Below are 16,589 nucleotides of genomic sequence, written 5' to 3'. Positions count from 1 at the left end.
GTCTCTTTGGGAGCCAGTTAGGGGATTGAGAGGGAAAGATATTTTGCCTTTGTATTTTCCCAGTCAAGGAAACAGGACTTGAGATAGCATTCATTCTTGTAAGTCCAAATGGAAAGCATAACACCTTTAATGGAAGAGTTGATATCATTGTGCTGACTGCTACTTTCCAAAAGAAATTCCTGCACATGTTTCTCCCTGGAAACACCACAGCGCACAGTGTTGCACACACTTGATTAGCTGCTGGACTGCAAGAAGGGTCAACCCCACAGATTCTCATTCTATGGTGTCTGTCTCAGTCTGCTGGGGCAGCTAACAAAATGCCATAGACTGGCTGGCTTAAACAACAGACATTCATTTTTCACAGTCCTGGAGGCTGAGAAGTCTAAGATCAGGGCACGGACAGACTTGGTTCCTGGTGAGAACTCTCTTAACTTGCAGATGGCAGCTGTGTCCTCACTTGGTGGTGGGGAGACATAGCTCTGATTGCTCTTCTTCTTAAAAGGGTACAAATCCCATCATGGAGCCCCGCGGTCATGACCTCATTTAATCCTATTTCCCAAAGGCCCCAGCTCCAAAGATCATTTCAATGGGGGCTAGGGCTTCAATATAGGAATTTGGTGCATGGATGGGTGACACAAACATTCAGCCTATAGCAATGTCTGTCCCCTCTCCCTTACTAAAGGCCTTTGGGTTGTCCTTCCAGGACTTTTTTTTTTAGCCGAGCTCCTCATACTTGGTCTCTTCCCTCAAGGAAGAATCAGTAGAATTCATCAGATTCTGAATACTAGCTTGTCCTAGCATTTCTCACCTGATGCTGGACCTGGGATCTAGAAAGGTCTTGGAAGTATAAAAGGTTCATTGAATGGGAAACAAAGACAGAAACCCATTCTCCTCTCTAAATTGTGTGCAATTAATGAAATTAAAATATGGCAATTTATTAATTTAAAACATTAGGGTATTATTTCTATGAAGAGTAAATATGGAGGTGAGGGGAAGCATAATTAGTCTTATCAGATATTTCAAATTTAGCAAGAATGGGTTTATTAGAATCTTGCCATTAGCTGTTATCTGGGATCAGTTCCCTTAGAATGAGTTTCCAAAGGCTGATTTCATGGGACACAGTGTGGAGATGTTTAGTGATCAGCTGCTGCCAGGGAAGGCAGGTGCAAAGGAAGTGTCAGCATGTCAGCATGAGAACTTCTGAGCTGCCTGATGGGCAGTGCAAAATTCTTGATATATTTGGAAGACCACTGCTTCAGTTTCTTCATATGCAAAAGGTAGACTGTAATTGTAACTACCTCCTGGAGCTAGACCACGTGCACAGAGAATGATCATAGTTCTGACTTGGGATTCCACACTGCTTAAGCCACACATGGACTTTGGCCCATTTATTCCACTATTTGTTCCCAGTATCTGTTAATGTCCAGTCCTAGTACACTCCCTGGTGATCTGATTAAACATCCATAGAACTCAAGGCTGTCACTGCCACCCAGAACCCTGAGAGGTTATAGAGGACTGTAGCAGTACCTTGCACACTCCCAAAGAGATCTGGAGAGAAGCTTAGTTCTTATCTGGTAGAGGGTAAAAGTGGCTGCCTTCCCTCTCAGCCCCGATGGGTAGCTCAGGTCTCTTTGCTGCTGCAGTGAGGAAGTACAAAGGAGCCCAAACTATGCCTCAGATGGCACACTGGGGCTTGCTTCCAGCTCTGTGCCTATTTGCTGATTTCTTGCCTCTGGGTCTTTCTCCCTTCCCTCTCCCTCATCTTGAATGGATGTCTCTGCTTGACCTCACCTATGCTGGAGGAAGTCATCATCCCACATCTGCACTTCCAAAGCCAGGTCGACCTGGCACCCCACTCAATCCAATGCTCTTGACTCATCATGTCTTCCCCATCTGAAATAGTTTTTCTGTGCCCTGTTTGGACACTTATTCCATTTTTTAACACCATGAGATTGCTCCCCTTCTCCCTCTACATTGCTCTTATTTTCTAGTAGCTTCCTCTTGCTTCAGCTCTGATTTGGCAATCATATATCCAAGGTTTGCTAAGGACAGTCCAGCTTATGCCTGTTTTCTTAGCACGTCCTCTAGTCACTCCCTCCCTCTCTCTCAAAAGTGTCCTAGCTTGGAGGATGCATTATAGGTCACCCTAGCTGTGATCCACTGAGCTCTATTAAGTCCTGGTTGACCTTGTGCAAGAATGCATTTGAACGTTTTTTTTAGGGATGAACAGTTTCAAGACCTGTAAGACAAATGAGTTGGCCCAAGATGGCTATGATATTTTCCAGTGCCCAAATATTTATGAGTCTGTGATTTTATGAAAAGAACAAAGCTTTGGACTGCTTTACCTTTAACAATGAGCGGAGCAGGTATGCTCTTCAGGGAAGCCAATCCTAACTGTTTGGTGGGCATTACTTACTCCTGGGCAATTCTCCTCCTTCAGCTCCCTGTTTCTGCCTTGAATACAAGCTCAACCCGCAGCCTCTTTAATTCCACATACTTTCAACTTATTGCACCCTATTTTTCTGCATCTCTTTGTGCCTGACTCCCCATGCTTTTCATCTTTTCTCTCAATATTTATTGTTGGAATATCTTATTTCCTCAGGACATTGCTCTCTGCAGAGTGTCAGCTAGTTATTCTGCAAAGCCAATTTGTGCAAATTTATAAACGGGTCAGTTGGATAGTATTATCTATCCTCACAGAGCATTTTCATTTCGTTAGGGGAGCTTCAGATATTATGCATTAATTTGAAGGAGTAACTATAATAGAGGAATTCAACGTGCTGTTACTGGAACACTTTTCATGTCTCATCATATAGGCAGCTGTCTCTCTACCTGGCTATAGATTTGGCAAGTGGCAGATTTGGCAGGTGGCATTCGTATGTTGGTGAACATAATGTATGAATGAGTGAATGTGATTGAAAATCTGTTTTTATTATAATCCATTTTATTTTCATTCTACACATTCCTCCCCAGAAGCCTTTATTTTATTTTATTTTATTTTTTATTTTTAAAAAAAATTTTTTTTTCAACGTTTATTTATTTTTGGGACAGAGAGAGACAGAGCATGAACGGGCGAGGGGCAGAGAGAGAGGGAGACACAGAATCGGAAACAGGCTCCAGGCTCTGAGCCATCAGCCCAGAGCCCGACGCGGGGCTCGAACTCACGGACCGTGAGATCGTGACCTGGTTGAAGTCGGACGCTTAACCGACTGCGCCACCCAGGCGCCCCCAGAAGCCTTTATTTTTAAAGCATATTTGCTTTACCAGTTTGAAGTGTGAGACAGTGATCACCTCTAGATTATCAAGGAAGCATGGATTGTAGATATCCCTGTCTCTCCTCCCCCTACAGGCATACTGGGTGAGTAAGTAAAAAGGATGTGAATATCATTCAAGTCTCTTATGCCCCGAGACTTACACCACTTATTGAACCCCCTTTAAAATGCTCTTGAAAGCTGATGGTGACTTAATTGCATTCGATCACGTTAATGAGATTCTGATCTTTGACAAAAGATAGTTTTTCAGGGCTCATGTTTTAATCTGACATGATGAAGTGGACTGCTTAGGGACGATAATGATTCTGCTGTGTTGAGAAGCCTTTACAAGCCTCACCTCTACAAACCCAGTAGAAGGGCTCTGAATTCTATTTAGTGTAAACATTCACTAAGCAAACAATAACTGGAGGCTGACTCCATAGGGTGAACACATTCCTTATGGGCTTGTCAAACTGGGTCTCCATACCACCCCGCAAGCTCCATGAAACTCCAGGGTCCTCTAGAACCAACGGCACCCAAACTAGATATAGCCATGAGATCTGATTCCATTCAGGATTTCTTTTTCATTAGAAACATGTGTACATCAGCAAAAACTATGCTCTTGGACTTCAAAGAATGCTTTTCTCTCAACCTGGAGGGTATACACTTCCTGTCCCTCTTGTGACACTCCCAATTCCTTAAGGTCTATCTCAAGACCTGTTTGCTTTGTCCAAGACTTCACCCTTCCACTCTAGCTTAGGTCCCTCCTGCCTGACAAGTGCAATGCCTGCCTGCCTCTGTGACACATTTCTGGTAGAGAACTGTGTCAGTTCAGCCCTTGATTTTATACTATATGGTTTGTGTTTATCAGTTGTGGAATTCTTCCCACCTCAACTATAGCAAGCTCTTTAAAGACAGGAATGGTATCTTAAATTCTCCGTGGTATCTCACACAGTGCCAGACACAGCACAGTTTATGCATCAAAAACTCACTGAACCAGTGATGAGATGAGATATTATAAAGTCACCTACACAGAAATGGAAAGGAAGTAGGGAAATGAAAGAAGCTACATCAAGACCCCCTGAAGAAACTCCAACAGTACAGCAAAGGAGGCTGTAGGGGACTAAGATACACTTTAGCCAGAGATAGTCCAGGGCATTCAGAGAATCCAACCTGGCTTCCTGAAGGCTGAAAAAAACCTGTGAACGCATGCACAAATTGCTATAACTCTTGCAACCCCCCTAACTGATGGGTAAATATCAAAACATTCACCCACAGGACAGTGTGTATGTGTGTAGGAGAGACAGAACAAGAGTCAAAGCAAGAGAAAAACAGAGAAAGAGACGGAGAGTTAAGAGAAATCACAAGAAAAGGTAGACATTCACAAGGGCTGAGATACCGAGAAGAAACAAAAGGTGAAAAGGAAAGCAAAAGAGAGGTGCAGCTATTTATAGCTTGCCTTGTGGTCATCTAACACCTGTCTGGCTCTGGCTGCTGTTACAGTAATGTTGTATGAAGGTTATACTGCCTTAAGGAATACAATAAGGATTTAGCTTTCCTATACAGTTGCAATATTCAAAATAGGGCTGGTAATTGGGTCATCTTATTAGCAAGCAACTATCACTAAGGAGTTCCAAGAGCTTTCCAGTCAGTCTCTCGTCAGTCCATGTAACACACTCGTGGAGTAATGAGAGGGCACTGATTATGAACAATTAGCTCAGTTTTACCCTTTCCTCAGTGGATTTTCATTCCACTTGGACACTGTCTCTCTTTGACCGACCGGAGACTTAAGAGCAAAGTCTAACAGTGGGCACATTAATTTTCATTAAATGTTTTTCCCCCTCCCTTTTCACCCCTAACTTCACATACTGCAAGAAAGACTTAGAAGTATATGGAAAAGCCCGGCAGTGCTCCCACTGAATCATCCCTGAGTTCAGACCATGGGTTTCTGGTCACGTACAGTTTCAATTATGTGGGTGCTAATTAGTCAAGGTTATGAATTCTCATAAGTGAAAGAGGTCAATGTAAGACACAGCATGAAGACAGAAACTGAGGGGAGTGAGGGAAATGGCAAATTAGGGGAATAAAAAAGAGGGAGAAAGAGGAGGAAGAAGCCAGGCATCTGTGTGGGATTCTCGTTCTAAACTCCACAGTCCCTTACGACTGTGCCACACAGCACACTTGATATTATGAAACGCACTGGCAACTCTATTGCCCTAAGGATCCCAAGCTTCACTTAGAATCTCCAGCTCTGCAGGATGGGATGTGGGTCACAAGGCAGGGCTGAGGGGCCTCCCTGCAGGTCTCTTGCACTAGAATATGGATGTATATTCCTCCTACTTTGAGACTAAACAACCTCTGTCACTTCAGCTGGAACTGTAGGCAAATAATTCCCGGCAGAACTTGGCCTGTGGGTTGTCAGGCTTTCTATTTGATTAATTAAGCTGTCAGCATGGATGTTGTAAATACTGGATATTTTTGTTTGGAGGTTCAATGGTCATTACCTTTGCTTTGCTACCAGGAAAGAAAAGAGAGAGCAATGGCCTCTTATTTGCCTTTTTGACAGCATGTTCTTATTTGGTAATAGTCCTTCATTGGAGAACCTCACTCAGTGCCACTGGTCCTGACTACATAGTCTCTGAGGGCTCACCCTGCCGTCTTCTCTCTCACTGCCCTCTCTTCAGACCCAGGGTGAGGGTGGGGCATTACCAGCGGAATACAGAATAGTGGGAAATTGATCCCATAGAAAGCTGCAGAAGAGTCACCTGTATCTAGAGTCAAGCTAAGCTAGTGCCTCAGCAAAAGTACCCATTTACAGGTAGACAATCACAGAATTTAGAGGAGAATAAATGAATATACCAAACAACATAACTAGGATTAATTTTACTATTTGATTACAATCTTGGCCATGCATCTGCCTTCTAAAGGGGCTGAAGTGGACAGACCACTGAGCTAAGATTCTGATCGTCTGAGGGGAAGCTAGGGACAGGGGATCTCCCCTCCCCTGCTTAACCCTGGGTCAATCCCTCAATCCTTGTGCACTTAAGTTTCCACATTTTTCAGTGAGGCTTACTCCTACCCTCCATGCTTCCCAGTGTTGTTGTGAGAGTAAGAAGAATGCTTTCATATACATTATCTCCTTTAATCCATAAATAGCTGCCAGAAGTAAATATTTTCAGGTAAGAAAACAGTCACTTGGGGGTTCAGTGATTTTGTTATTGTTCTAAGTGGTGAACTGGGACTCTCACTGGGTCTGCCTGACCCCAAAGCCTCCCCATCCACTGTGCTGGTTCCCACCCCCTTTATCAGAGGAGCTATCATCCCTGATGTGACTCCATGCTTGGCAAAGTATCAGTCGCTGTAGCACACTCTTTTTCCTCAGACCATAGTATATTACGTTACTACAGGTGAGTCTTATTTGACCGTGAAAAAAAAAAGAAAAAGAAAAAGAAAAACAAACAAACCCACAATTTTACTACTTCTTGTTATAAGATAAATTTTTAAAGATGAAAAAATCATATAGAATGATGTATTGCACATTTACTCTGTCATCCAATAGTAACAGTCCTTCTCCCACCCTGCCCAAGTCTCTTACTGCTGTCCCTGACAACAATCTCAGCCCTCCAATTTATCTTTCATGCTCTGCTACAGTAATCTAAAAAGAAGACACTTACAGCTTTTTAATATACTCCTTTAAAAAAATCTTCCACAGAGACTGTTTATAGAATAATATCTAAACTTCAAGTCAAGGCATAGGAGACCATCAATATGTTTCCAACTTTTCTTTCCCCACTGAACTTCACATTATTTTTTCTAGAATATATACTTTCCCATTTCATGGCATTAACTCCTACTCATCCTTTGAGATCCAGCACTTTCTGGGGGACTCTTCCAACTAGTCACACGGTCAATCTCTCTCTCCAAGATGCTTTCCAACCATTGTGCTCAAGATACTGGCATTCAGCTCAACTCTTAGTGTGCTGGCTGTCCCCTCCAGACTCTTTGGGAGCAGAAAATGAACATATATTACTACTCCAAACCCAATATAGTGCTTTGCACATGAAAGGTGTTCAGTAAGAGTCCAATAAACACATTAAAAAGGAAAGTAAAATGACTTTATGGTAACAGAAGCCAAACAAAAATCTGGCAAATAAACATATACAAATGTAAAAAGAAAAGTAAAGTAATCCTTTATGAAAAGAAAAGTTGGTGAACAGAAGTGCCAAATGTATTAGTTATTTTAATGTTGGCACAAAATCTAAAGTATCAAAGAGAAAAAAAAGCAGATAGTATATTAACTTACCATAACCCATAGACTACAGTATCTTGTAGAATTAAGGTAATTTGTAACAGTAGCTCAGCCTCTCCTAGACTGAGTAGTGCATTTTTACTGAAGGGTGTTATGAAAATAAAAACATGGTAGAGTAGTGTTTATAGGAAGACAATTTGGGGAAGCTAACGGCTAAAGAAGATTTGCTTTTTAACGCTGTGTATCCCCAGAGATTTTAAAATACTAATGTGTGCTGGGACTCTCCAAGAAAAGGTATGAAACACAGCATGACCTAAATGCATTTGACCACTTTTTTAAGGAGTCTTTCACATGACACGTGTTCATAGAGAACACACTCTGGGAAACATTGTCCTAGTTTCTTAGATGCCATTATTCGTCACTTCACAAAGGCTTAAAAATGAACATACTTATCGTCAATGCAGAAACACATAGAAGGAAAAATTTGAAATGACATCCCATATAAATGCTGTTTCAAAATGATGGAATGGGTGTCCTATTTTTATTAAAACACAGCATGAGATAGTAGAGAGAGCATAGGCTAAGAAATAATTCTCTAGATCTTACCAGCTACATGATTTGGGGCAAGAAATACCTTGGCAGAGAAACTGCGCTATGTCTATGAAAACCACAGATGGTGATTTTTTTTAATGCTTATTTATTTATTTTGAAAGAGAGAGTATGAGTGGGGGAGGGGGAGAGAGAGAGATTGAGAGAGATTGAGAGAGAGAGAGAGAGAGAGAGAGAGAGAGAGAGAATCCCAAGCTCTATACTTAGCATGGAGCCTGACGAGGGGCCCAATCCCACGACCCTGGGATCATGACCCAAGCAGAAATCAAGAGTCGGATGCTCAACCGACTGAACCACCCAGGTGCCCAATGGATGGTGACTTTATCTGGATTCTCTGAGCCAAAAATCTAAAGGGAACCAGAAGTCTTAAAGGGTCTGGATGATGCTTTCAGATATAAGACGCGGTTCTTTGCACTCCTCAGCTCCTGCTATACCGGCTCACCTCCTACATCTTGAGAAACTTGAGGTTATCAGGCATGATCAGTTTCCTATCTTTCTACCTAATGCAGTCACATTCTCCCATATCTTTTTCTCAACACCCTTAGAAGAAACAGATTCTTCTTCCTAGACAATCCCTCATCCATGTCTCTTCACTTCTTCCAGCATTCTCCATCAGCCACCAGCGTTTCTCTTGATTCTTGAGGATTCCTCATCTATTGGCTCTGTCCCCCACGGTTCCCTTCATGTTCAAGTACCTCCAATCGTAAAAACCCAAACCAAAACACCACCTTATCTAACCTACATTCTTCTCCAGTTACTATCCAAATTGTCTTTTCTTCTCTTCCAAAAGGATAAGTCCACATTTTCTATGCCCACTTTTCGCATCTCATTTACTTTCAAACCATTAAAATTTGGTTTCTCCCTGAGTAACCAGTGCCCCCATAATTGCTGAGTCCATTTGGAAGTTCTTATGTCTCTGCATCTCCTTGTTGTATTTGATAAAGCTGGTCATGCTTTCTACTTTAAACACCCAACTCTCTTGGATTTGGTGACACGGCACTCCCTGATTTTCCCTTCTACTTATCTGTTCACGTGGTCTTTGTCTCCTCCAGGGGCTCTAGTTCCTGGACTGATTCCTTAAGAGTTGTTTGCTCTCAGGATTTGAGCCTCAGTCTGCTTCTTACCTGATTTACTTTGTCTGAATGATCTTGCCACCCATCTATAATGTATGAAATCCAAACCAAGTCCCTAAGCTTCAGCAACTGTCTATTGGACATGTTTATCTGGTAGTCCCTCAAGTACTGCAAACTCAGCAGGTTCAAACCGAATCCCATTTATGCCTCCACAGTTTCATTGGTGGAGGTAGTCTGCATTGTGATTAGGAGAGAATGTCTGGGATCAAATTGTAGCCCCAGCATTCTCCAGATGTGACCTTGAGTAAGTTATTTATACTCCCCCAATGCTCATCTCATCTGAAAAATGTGGATGACCTTAGTCCCATGCCCACAGGGGTGCCTAAAGCATTAAATGGGAAGTACACAGAACCTCTGCACAGTTCCTAGTGCTGGTGAGTGAATTATCAGTGGGAACCACTATCATCATTACCGTTTCCCACACTCACCCTTTTCTCCCAATTTCCCTGCATTCTTTATCTCATTTGGAGTTCCCAGCCTCTATTGTCATAGTCACACAACCCAGCAACCTGGGAGCTGTACCTGACTCTTTCCACCCCTCTGCCTGTACAGACTGCCAATCACAAGTCCTGTGGATTTTGCCACCCAAATGTTCCTCAAATCCCACCCAACCTCTCCATTGCTAAAATGACTGCCCTAATCCAGGTTCTAACCCTCTCTCCAACGCTGAACCCCTCACTGAGAAATTTTGATGTCACACCCATCCTTAAGATGCATCAGAGTCTGACACCCCAGACTGGCTTTCCATGAATGCTATTCAAGAAATGCGTGGAAGAGAAATATTGAAGCATTGAGGATATTTCAATGGTTTATGTGATTAAGAATGCAGAATATAGGGGCTTCGGGTAGCTCAGTCAGTTGACCATCCAACTTAGGCTCAGGTCATGACCTCACGGTTTGTGAGTTTGAGTCACACATCGGGCTTGCGGCTGTTTCCTTGCTCTCCCCCCCTTTGCCCCTCCCATGCTCATTCTCTCTCTTTATCTCTCTCTCTCTCTCTCTCTCAAAAATGAATAAAAAATATTAAAAAAGAAAAAAAAAATCAGAATATGTGCAATTGATATTGTCCTGTAAACACCTGGGCTCAGGATGAATACCCTCAGTGTGCTGTCAGTGAGCTGCACTCTCAGACTCATGGGATGGTGAAGCTGGAAGAGGCTTGCTAACACACACCACTGGGTGTCCACCAGTATCCGCTCTTAGCACTCCCTCTCCCTCTCCTCTGAAGAGACTAAAAAAATGAAATATTCTAATGGTTTAAATAATCTAATGGTTTCTCTTACAGATAAGGGTGGCAAATGAGACATGAATAGTTTGCTGAACCAGTTTGCTTTCATTGTCCTGATGGGAGGAACAGGCTTTGCTGAGGCCATGCCTCCCCTCTTCTTTCTGTCATCACCAGAAATATGAAGCTTGGAGCTGGGGGAGCCACCATGGGACTGAGGAAAAGGCAAGAAGATCTGCCAGGTGCTGGCCTGCACACCTTGGGCTGTGTGATTGGGCCCAGGGAGGAAGGAACTTGCTCATGAACCCTGTCTTCTCCTTGGAGGGCTAATTGGGTAGGGCTGCTCTGAGGGGGATGGCTGGTAAGGAATCCAGCTCAGAATTCTTTCCTCAGAATGACTTTCTCTCAACAGAGTATCAAACAAGAAGGAGACCCCATGTTAAAGTATAACAAAGTGTCACCATCAGCTATTCCTAAATTTTCATGGCTGCAGCTACAGGTTAGCAAAATCTATAATTAATCCTGCTCCATTCCTTTCATGATATGTCATGGCTTTAGGCTCAGAGGTGGAAAGAAAGAAAAGGTTCCATAGACCTTACTGGGAACATTTTTCAGCCACACCCCACCTCCTCAAATCCATTAACACATCCCACCAAACTCACAGAGATGGCTGTGCTCCTCCAGCAACTAATGAACACAGTTATCAAAGCATGGAGACCATCTGTAGCTCATGCATGGAAAGCCCTAGCCAAGAAGATGCACTAATTCCCCTGTTCACTTTCTCTAACCAGAGGATCCAGCAAAGGATTAAGCTGGGACCATCTGACAGAGTCTATTTATTTAAATATTTAAATATAAAGAAAGGGGTGCCTGGGTGGCTCAGTCGTTTAAGCATTCGACTTTGGCTCAGGACATGATCTTGCGGTTTGTGGGTTCAAGCCCCGCATCAGGCTCTATGCTGACAGCTCAGAGCCTGGAGCCTGCTTCAGATTCTGTGTCTCCCTCCCTTTCTGCCCATCCCCTGCTCATGCTCTGTCTCTCTCTCTGTCTCTCAAAAACGAATAGATGTTTAAAAAAATAAAAATAAATATAAAGAAAGAAAAAAAACTTGATTTAAAGGCAGAATCACTTATAAATAAATCATATGCCTTAGGCTCTGAAGACAGTAACAAAAGGAAACTTCAGTGGCACAGGGGTGCTCAGTTGGTTGAGCATCTGACTTCAGCTCAGGTCATGATCTCATGGTTTGTGAGTTCCAACCCCGCATTGGGCTCTGTGCTGACAGCTCAGAGCCTTTGGCTCCTCTGTCCCCCTCTCTCTCTGCCCCACCCTGCTTGAGCTTTCTCTCTCTCAAAAAATAAACATTTAAAAAGGAAACTCCCGTGAGTTAACACATCCCAGTTCATCTTACATAAAGTCATGGGGGAAGAGAAGGTAACAATAATAAGGAACTGAATGCAAACTGGAAACAATTAAGTGTAAAGTTACTTTTTTATGTGTTTTTAACATAATAATAGCTAGCTCTAGGCCATGGTTATATTCTTTGAAAGTAGTGCATAAATTGATCTGTGCTGATAAATCTAATCGTGTTATAAACACTTTAAAATAAATATTTGAGATTTGTTATGTGTTGTTTATTTTTTACAAAGTATTCTCTTTTCTGTTTTTTTTCTAATTTTTTAAATGTTTATTTATTTTTGAGACAGTGAGAGGCAGAGTGTGAGTGGGGCAGGGCAGAGAGATGGAGGCATAGAATCTGAAGCAGGTTCCAGGCTCCGAGCTGTCAGCTCAGAGCCGGACGTGGGGCTTGAACTCACAGAGCATGAGATCATGACCTGAGCTGAAGTGGGATGCTTAAATGACTGAGCCACCCAGACGCCCATCTCTTTTCTGTTTTTTAAATCACTACTTCCACTTTCTATGTTTCCTGGTGCACATGTGGGGTGCACCCACATGTATAAGACTTTGCTCTTAATTTCATTTCCAGTGCACATTTGACACATTTCTTCTCATTACAGTAATCACTTTTAAAATCCAATTTTCATGGTTTTATTCAACCCTATTGAAAGAAATACTGCATTTTAAGAGAAAAATCTCTGAGCCCCATGAGTGTCCCACAATGTGCTTTTTTTCACTCTTGGTCCTACCACTGGTGGTGAAACCTCGGGCGGTCATAGCACCCCCTGAATGACCTGGGATGCACAAAGGAGACTGCCTTGGATAAATCCTCTATCATTGGTCTTTTACAGCCCTTTAGAAATGTGTTTGAATTCTCATGCACTAAATAGTAGACTCTGGAATTTTGCTAGTTTTCTTTCCTTGTTTCTGCAATAAATTTGGAAATACAAAATCCTCAAATGTTATGATGCCTATTATGGGCTACACGCATTGGAATACAGCTTAACTCTGAAAGTACACATCATGGGCTCTAAGAAGGATTTAGAATACGTGTTGGTTTTTAAAATATATAGATTTTTATCTCAAAGGCAAATTTGCTATGCTTCCCCCATCCCACCTTTTTACTGAAGGAAAAAAGTCCTTTGTAAAAGAGTTCACATGCTCGCTGGGGGGATGCTGCAGTAGTGCCCAGACCTTCTCCCTCAGGACTGGGCATGCTTTCCCGGTGGCTCCCAGCTGTCACTAGGAACCCGACCTCACACTCATCTTGTCAGTTTTCCTAAGACTTCCATTATCATAGCTATTTTCTGAACGGTCTGTGGAAAGAGCCTCAGACCTTAGTCAAGTCCACTTCAGGGACAAAGGCTTCCTCCCTCCTTGCACTAAATATTTGGCTGGAAGGAGATAAAATTCCTGTGTAGTTGGAGCAAAACTGGGGATGGAACTTCAAAAGTGTGTTTGTTGACTCGCATGGAGTGATCATTACATTATAAAGGTGTGAAGGGCATTTTAATCGACTACTCCAAACAAATGTGCATACACACACACACACACCCCACACTTGAAAGAGATAAATGCACTTAGGGAAAGAAATAAAAATAAATTTTCATCAGATTTAAAAATACTGTGAAAAATATTAGCTGTGGAGTCTTTTCTCACCTGAAGTAATTGTATTAAAAAATATGAACAATAATAGTCTGCTCCCTAAATGTAATGAAATTGTGGTTATTACATTTCACTTAACATACAGGAATAGTGATTTAGTTTTTCTTTCTCTTACCCCACAATTGGGATAATAAACAGTTCTGCCCAGAACCCACACGTCATACTGATGATGTTCATTCTGACTCAGGGATCTCTTTTCCTCCTTTCCCATTTCCACTCTGGCTTCAACCAATTTCCCCACATTTATGTATGAATTTTCACTGTAAATGAAAGTGAGTACAAACCATATACCTTGAGTAGTTAGGGGCCAGAGACTTTTTTCCTAAGGAAGTGCTGTTTATTTTTAGTTCTGATTGTATTATTTGTAATTTCTTTATATATATAATGCATATGTATAAATATAGATGTATATATAAACTACACATATACATATATACACATATGTATATCTCCACATAGATCAATAATTTTATCTAGATGCGTACATATAATGATATCATCATGCTTGCTTTTTTTCTCTCTTCCTCACTAGTTTCCCCTTTCCTTCTGCTTCTCCTTCCTTCCTACCCTCCCACCAAGGAATGCATAGCATCACCTATGTGTGTGCTTCTTACTCTTTTCTGCACTCACAACACTCTATTGACCTATGCATGAACACAGTTGCATGTAGAGAAGATCATAGGTACTCCTCCATATTTTGCTTCCTCAATACTACCTCTGTTGAAATCATCTGGCATAGGTCTAATTCATTCTTTTTTTAAAAGTAACAATTCATTGTGTGAATATATCCACCATTCCATTATTAAGAGATTTTTTAATTTTTTGCCACTATAAATAATGCTGCAGTAAATAATAGCCATCTTTATAAACTAGATTTTAAATTTTTTTTTTCAATGTTTATTTTTATTTTTGGGACAGAGAGAGACAGAGCATGAACGGGGGAGGGGCAGAGAGAGAGGGAGACACAGAATCGGAAACAGGCTCCAGGCTCTGAGCCATCAGCCCAGAGCCTGACGCGGGGCTCGAACTCACGGAGTGCGAGATCGTGACCTGGCTGAAGTCGGACGCTTAACCGACTGCGCCACCCAGGCGCCCCTATAAACTAGATTTTAAATACCTATGGTATAGATTTCTAAGAGTGGAGTTGTTAGCTCAAAGGCATATGTCCTCTTAATATCCTGAAACTGATAATCCTAAAACTGATCCTGCCAAATTGCATTCTAAGGAGGTTATGAAATTGTACATTTATATCAGCAATGTGTGTTTTTCTAGACATACATGCCAGCAACAGATATTACAGTTTTTCTAAATTTTTGCCTGTTGGATACAAATGACTTTGGCTTTCCCAATCCCAATGAATTTGAGCATGTTTTCATATGATTACAGGTTATCTGGATTTTCTCGGTTTTGAATTGTTTCTTCATATACTTTGTCTATTTTTCTATAGCTTGTCTTCAGATTGTCAATTTGTAAGAGATTTTTTTTCTACATTAACCTTTTATCTCATATGTATGTTCTGAATATTTTTCCAGCTCTATCTTTTATCCATTGATTTCACTTGTGATATTTATATTTTGGTCATTTGTTCATATATATGGTCACTTATGGTATTTTGGTATGTATAAACCAAATATATATACATGTAAAATAATATATATAATTACACATGTATAGATAAATATAATAAATACAAAAATATGTCAAGTGCATATACTTACATGTAACAAATATATACACCCAATAAAATATACATATATACTAAAATACTGAGATGTAAAATATGTTATTAAAACAACAAACAAAAAGCCAAAAAGCCCACGTACTTTTCTTACTCCATGAAACCAACAACTATATTACATAATCTTACATACTGAGATCTATTTCTGGATTCTCTATTCTGTTCCACGAAACACTTCTGATAGTATGTTCTAATAGATACTTCTTATAGAAAATGCTCTACTATTCATTCTTTCTTTGTATCATTTTCTTGATTATTGCCAAGTAATTACTCTTACAAATGAACTCTGTTATTTTATTCAAGACAAAAAAAATTCTCTGTTGTGATTCCAATTGGAAATGCACTATGTTTATATACTAATTTGGGGAGACTTAAAAAATGGAGATATCACATCCAAAACCATATTTGTCTTTTCATTGTTTTTTCATGTCTCTTTTTAAGATTTAATAGCTGCTTTATTTGCACTGTGTGTCTTGGTTTTTAAAATTTGTTTTTACATTTCATAGTTTTAGTAAGTTTTATATGTGGAATATTTTTTCTTATTTCTATTTCTAGGTCCTCACTGCTAAAGAGAAAGGCTATTGACTTTTTAAAATTTATTTTATATCCAGCCATCTTACCAGTTTTAACACTGTGCTTTTTTTCTTGAATCTGTTGGGTATATATATATATATATATATATATATATACACACTATCATAGCATTAGCAAAATATGTAATTTTATTCTTTCCCAGTATTTATAGGATATTTCTCTTAAAGTGTTCATTTGCTGAAATCCTTAAAGCAATGCTTAACAACAACAACAACAACAACAACAAAAGAATGACAATAACAGGTATCTCTGCCTAATTTCTGATTATAATTAAATGAATTTTTTGCCACTTAGGATACCAAAAGTTGTTGGTTTGGGGTAAATAATCTTTATTATAATTGAGGAGATTTCTTTTACTTTTATCTTATTTAAAGTCTTTAAAAAAAAACAGCTGCTGAGTTTAATATGTTCCTTTCAGTGAGTATTAGTTTGATTGCCTGGTTTTTATTTTATTTATATATAGGATTATATGGACAGCTTTTTTGATATCGAACCATTTTTGCTTTTTTGTGCATGTGTTTACTTGCTATATTTGTAATGTCTAGATAAATATTTACTAAAATGTGTCAAATGTTAATAGCTATAACATAAAGGATTCCAGGATAAAATTAATTGGGGAAACACTGAACCAAACAGATTTAAATGGTACCTTCCTGAACTGTTAAGCTAATGTGTATTGTCAACCTACAAAAGGAGATTAGGGTATAAATGTTTAGTGAACTTTATT

At 40.4% G+C, this 16,589-nt stretch overlaps 1 protein-coding gene across 2 annotated transcripts in view; it reads right to left on the bottom strand.

Annotated features, from left to right (window-relative positions):
- Nucleotides 1-16,589, bottom strand: part of F13A1 (coagulation factor XIII A chain) — a 165,198-nt gene that overhangs the window by 134,979 nt on the left and 13,630 nt on the right. The window lies entirely within an intron of this gene.

This window comes from Puma concolor, chromosome B2, assembly GCF_028749965.1.
Source record: "Puma concolor isolate L17-30 chromosome B2, mPumCon1.1.hap2, whole genome shotgun sequence".
NCBI lineage: Eukaryota > Metazoa > Chordata > Mammalia > Carnivora > Felidae > Puma > Puma concolor.
Note: the sequence above shows the minus strand (reverse complement) of the source record. Positions and strands in the feature narration are given on the sequence as shown.